Genomic DNA, 6,440 nt, shown 5'->3' on the forward strand with positions numbered 1-6,440 from the left:
CAATCGACATCGGGGGCGGGGGCGGCAGGTGCTGCTGCTGGGGCACCTCATCCTGCGGAGCGGCTCGCTCCTGCTGAGCACGCCTTCCTCCTCTACGCCTGTTCTCTGACATCTGCAGAACGCAACCACACATCAGAACTGATCTGGCAAAGCTTGCAGCATAAGAAAAGAGTATAGAATTCTCCAACAGCACTGAACAGATGAGCATCTTCACTGATCTCCAACACAGACCACACAGCTTCTCAGATAAAGAGGAAAGGAGAATAATGGGTTTCCCAACTATATAACTAACTTTATTGACATAGTATGTAAACCAAAATGAAGGGGATACCCACACTCTGGTGACAATCATTACAAAGATCCAAACCAAACATAGTTCATCATGACAAACATAAATGCACAGGATATAGCAAACTACCCTGTCTAACTAAAACTAACTAAGACCGAGACTAACGCTAAGACTGAAGCTTCCATGTATATATTTATTTCATATTAATTACAAGATCCAACTCTAACGATCTATGGTTCTAGGTTTATCTTGGTCTTGCAGGCGGGATTGCCATAAGACTGGTGTCCACGCTGAGGTGAGCGGTACGGGTGCTGAGTCCCAACGGGAGCGGGGGAACCACCGTCCAGATAACGACGTTCCGCGCGCTCAGCCCGCAGCAGGGCGATCTCAGCATGAGCCCTACTCAGCTCGTCTAGTGCATGGTCCAGCTCCGTGTTTAGCACGGCGGCTAGGTTGACTGTGCTGCTCAACCTAGGATTGCCCTCACCGACAGGTGAGACAATCACGCCTCCTGTGCTGCCAGATGAACGGCGGGGGTAATACTTCAAGTCAAGACCGTCAGCTGCCCCACCGAAAACCGAGCAGTAGTGCGAAAGCGCACGCCGTGCAGCATCTTGCATGGCTGCCTCAGCTGAGTCCCGCTCAGAGATAGAATAGTGCTCTGAACAGGCCTCTGCACCCTGGAGACTGTCCTCCGGGCAGCGCACCAAGCAAGTCGCCTCCCAGCGGTCCGGGTAGACCCCGCGACTATGCTGGTAGACCACATAGCGATACTCGACGGACCAAGTATGCCGGTCAAATGCCCGACGTAGCAGGGTGTCGAGCGCATCATGGAAGTGACACCCGCGAGCAGCGTCGCGAGTGATGGGTCGAGCAACCCATCCTTCCGGCTCAGGGTTAGCAGAGAAGTCGGTGTCGTGGCTCGAGCTGTCGTCGCCTCCTCCGTCGTCTGGGTCTCCTCCAGCAGCTACTCCAGAGGCTGGGGCGCCCAGTGGTGGTGCAGGGGGCGGCTCCAGAGGAAGCACAGGGGAGCAGCTCCTCACAGACTCTATCTCCTGGTGGAGCGAGAGGGAAGAGCTCTGCTGCTCCTGTCGTCGACGTTCCTGCTCCTCACGCAGGCGGTGGTGTAGTCTCTCCAAGTGGCTGGACTGTCCGGCCACGGGACGGCGAAGCGGACGCTCAGCAAGGCGGGAGGGTAAGAAGGGGATGACTGACTTTCGTGCAGTGTGTCTAAGTCGAGCCATCTACAAAAGACATCGCAAGCAAAAGGGTGAGAACAGAATTAATATGACCAGCAAGTAATGAATCATAAGTAAATGAAGGATCAGAATAAAACATAATTTTCAGCAAGGTATAATATGTAGTAGAACATAGGTTTGGTCAGTAGGACCAACTTTTGAAGGGATATCAAAGTCAAGGAAGAGACAGAGGTCTATAATCCTTAGAACGACCATTCTACTCTAGGTTAGCGGTCCTACAGTCAGCACGGCTTTGATACCACTTATGTCACACCCGGTTTTAGAAGGCAAACCGAATGCGAACCATGTACGTGCCAGGATCAGTTATTCACGTACACAGCAGTTACATAATATGGACATCATCACACAGTGCTCAAAATAGTATTAAAAAGGGATAATAGTCGATTACATCATACGTCTGAGACGTCCATATAGTCCTTACAATAAATCAAAGTGCGGAAAAGAAACGTAGATAACCGCGGCCTTCACAGGCAGCCGACTGGGGGTTGCCGCTAACCCACACCTAGAACTCGTCGTAATCTTGGAACTCCTGGAAGTCTCCTTCCACAGCTTCATCTTCGCCTGAGCAGTGGTTGCAATGCTGACAACCTGGGGGGGGTTTGGTGTGTAGAGCAAGGGTGAGTACACATCAACATACTCAGCAAGTATCCTGTTTGGCTGTAGTGGACTAGCTTTATGTGGGGATAAGTCAAGCAGTTGCTTTTAGTTGGTCAGATTATTATTTACTAGTGGAAAGCCAAGTTTTAGCATTAACCCAAGTTATTAACCCGATGTACCCTTTCCAAACGGAAAGAATACCACTTACCAGCACCATAATCATAACCAGAACCATCAATCTCATAACCACCTGTACCACAATGTCTCTGATCAAGTACCACTAATCACTGGAGCTCCCTTGGCCGCTCATAACCGCGAGCACGGCTGATATATCAGTTTCATAACACTCTGCAGAGGTTGTGCACTTTACCCACAAGCCGTGATTCCCTCTTGCCTCGGGCCGATCAAACCCTTAAACACTACCAAGGTGAATAGGCAGGGTTTCACTACGTAGCCTTTACAAAGATTCCCCGGGGCTGTAGCCACCCGTTAGGTTTCCTAAATGCACCGCACTCCTCCCCAAGGGGCGAACCCAAACTTGGCAGAGCGAGCCGCATACACCGAGCCCCATTGACGGCACGACGGCTAAGTGAACTACACCCCGGATCCTCTAATTATTCAGCTAAGGGCACCCCATTCCACCCTCATGGTTGCACTGTTTTCCCGGGCGGTCATCCATAGAACAGGTCCTTACGGAGAGGCACTCGAGAAACCGCTCGAGTCCCCTTGAAAACCACAAGTATAATCATAAAGAAGAACGGGAAAACAGCGTATCATAGATAATCACATCATGTTCATTGATTAGAGTTGAGCAATAGCATCAGACTAAGTAGTAATAATCCGACCCAAATAGGTAAACAAGGACATGGATAACAAAAGCTAGTCAATCCTTAGGTATAAACGTGTAATGCGGGAGGTGAATTAAAGAATGAATAGGACATAGATAGGTCAAAGGACACTTGCCTCCACCAACCGACTGCTGCTCAGGGGCTTCTCCTGCGAATTCCTCGGGCTCTTCGACCGGATCGTTCTCTATGCGAGCGCAAACATACATACATGCATCCACATATTTAATACAAAAGAACAGTACACCATACAAGATAACAAATAAAGCGAATATGCATCAAGTATGACATTCGATAACGCATTTGTTATGGTTAGAAAGAAACGGGGAAAGGTCTCGCAGGGGGTTAAATCTTATGCACTAATGACACAATTGGTTTTTAACAAAATAATTCTGTTATATATATTTATATATACTGATGGAAACCTAATCACTTTTAGTTGATCAACATTGCACAGGGTAAACAATTAACTACGTGAATCAATAACATAACGGAATTTTAAATTAAACTTCCTATTTTCCCATAGCATGAACAGTGATTAGCCTACTTAAAATACAGTAATTATGATCACAGAAAGTAAATAAAATAAAATAAAAAAAATAAAAAAAAACAGAAGGGGGGGGGGCGGTTGAACCGGCCCTAGGGCGGTTGAACCGGCCCTAGGCGGGGCGCGGGCGCGGGCGCGGCCGGGGCTGGCCGGGCGGCTGAGCCGCTGAGCCGGCCGGTTGAACCGGCGGCCAGGCGGGCGCGGGGGGGGGGGGGGGGGTCGGGCTGGGCGGCCGAGCGGGCGGCCACAGGCTGGCCGGGGGGCCAGGCGCGCGGGCTGGGGGGCGGCCGGGAGCCGGCTGGGCGCGGCCGAGGGCCGGCCAGCGGCCACGGCGGGGCGGGGGACGGCCGGCGCGGACAGGGGGCGGCCGGGCCTTGGCCGGGCAGGGAGGGGGGGAGGGGAGGGGAGAGAGGGAGGAGGGAGAGAGAGAGGAGGGGGGGGCTCACCGGTGTCGGGGATCGACGGTGAGGGGCGGCCGGCGGCAGGGGGCGGCGCGGCGACCTAGGGCAGGGGGCGGGTAGGGGGTAGGGGCGGCGGCTTAGGTGGGGAGGGAGAAAATGAGGGGGGAGAGGGAGAGGGTTAGGGAATAAGGGAAAGAGGGGGGGGGGCGGCTGGGCCTATTGGGCCCAAGGGGGGGGCGCGCAGGGGCCTGGGCCGGCCGGGGTCGGCCCACGGCGCGGGAGAGAGAGAAAAAGAGGAGAGAAAAAGAGAGGGAGAAAAAAGAAAGAAAAGATCTTCTCCACATTTTCGAAATCCGATCTTTCTACATGAATGCAATTGCGCTTTCAAAGCAATCAAAAGAAATGCAAGGGCGGCATGGTGCATCAAACAACATAAAGTATTTAGGGTTTTTCCTTACACGGGAATTCCAAACCGAATCCAGCTTAGAACTTTGGAAAAGGTCAAGGTTTAGCGAAGGGAAAAAGAAAAGGAAAAGGTAACGCCCGAATTTTGGCGAGTAAAGAAAAGAAAAAAAATTCGACTGCAAAATTCGGGGCGTTACATCCTTCTTGCTCAGTCAATCAGTCATGGAGGGTCTCATTCCCAAATTTGAAACATGTGGGTTATATCAGTTTATGGGGCAGCGCACTGATTTCAATGAAATGGCAGTTAAGCAATTCTTGGCTACCTCAGAGATTGATATTGCAGAAGAATCTATCACATGGATGACTGGCTTCAAGCGGTATTCTGCTTCTTTTGCTGACTTTGCCGCTGCCAACAGTCTGAACTATGGCACCATTTCTGCTGGGGTGGATCTTTATACTGAAGATAATTTTGAGGATTTTGTGCAGTTTTATGAGCCAGCCAGGCTCGGTATACCCAGGAGGTTTGGAGAAACAGCAGGACTCAGACATCATCCTGCTGTCATCAACAAGATTGCCAGAGTCACCATTCTTCCCAAGAGTGGTGATAAGAGCAAAATTCGAGATAAGTTCTGGAACATAATCCAGCACATCATGAATGGTGAAGTCATGAACATTGTTCTTTTCATGATGAGGCAGCTTAATGATTTAAAGATGGACAAGAATCAGAACTTGGCTTATGCTCCCTACATTATGGCTCTCATAAAATCCAAGACAAGATTTGAGGGCCCATGTGAGATTGTTCACACTCCATTCAGGCCTTTTAAGAATGAGATAGGGTTCCTCACCAGGCCACTCACTCCATTCCCAGATGATGAGGAAGACCCTGGCTATGCGGGTGGAGCAGCTCCTAATGTTGAGGAACAGCAGATGCCTCCTCCTCCACCTCCTCCTCAGCCTCAGCACTATTGGGAGCCTGCTCCAGGATATTTTGATCCTTATTTTCACAATATGCAGCAAGGGCTGGAGACTCATATTGATGCTCGCTTTGATGGCCTGATGTCACATGTGGATCACCGCCTTGATGACATGCAGTCTCGCTTTGACAGCAACTGGGATGCGCTGAACTCTGAATTTTCTGACTTTCGTGATCAAATTCACACTAATGTCACTGATCCCATCATGTCAAGGCTGAATAATATGCAACAAAGTTTTCAAGATAACATGGGTGCTCTCTCCAGTCAGTTTGACAATCTTTCTACAACTGACAACCTGCATGATATAAGTCAGAGGCAGCAGCAGCTCCAGCAGGACTTTGGCCAGTTCTCCTCCCTGTTTGACACCTTCAGCACTCATTATTACAACATGCATCCTCCGCCGAGTGATCAGTAAGGCCTCTCCTTTGTGGCAATTGATGCCAAAGGGGGAGAGAAGAAGTGATGAGAAGTTGTCAGGCGTCTCCTTCAGGGGGAGTTGGTGGTTCTATGTGGACATTGTGGACATTAAGATCATGCACATGCATTTTATTTTTCCATGCCGCTTTAGTTTATGTCTTATGCATTTGGAACTTGGTTTGATCTATTAACTCTATGTCATATGTCTGTGACTATTATCTGTAATATTCTGTGGGATGAACTATGTTTTAGTTCAAATTACTCTGTGTGTGGTTTATCGAGATGTGATCATAATTACTGCGCTCATTCTACGAATCATCTCTTGTATGTCTCGATAACCATGATTGTAGGAAAGTCTCCATCAAGCTCAAATATATTATGTGTGTTATATCTTCAACTTCAAATAATCCTGCACACACTTAGGGGGAGTCTTTCTTGCATACTGAGTTTTTATTGGGATTTATCTATCTTTTGGACAGAACTTCAAATCAAGATAAGTCCTATGAAACTCATCTCCAAAATCTATCATATACCTTTGGTATGAGAGAGATTTGGAGAAACTAAACTTCTCTTTAATATACTATGTGGTGTTGTCATCAATTACCAAAAAGGGGGAGATTGTGAATCATCTAGGCCCCTTTGATAATGTTTTGGTAATTAATGACAACTACTTGTGGACTAACGATTCTTGGAGAAATAAGAATGC

Source organism: Zea mays, chromosome 1 (assembly GCF_902167145.1).
Source record: "Zea mays cultivar B73 chromosome 1, Zm-B73-REFERENCE-NAM-5.0, whole genome shotgun sequence".
In the NCBI taxonomy this organism is placed as follows: domain Eukaryota; kingdom Viridiplantae; phylum Streptophyta; class Magnoliopsida; order Poales; family Poaceae; genus Zea; species Zea mays.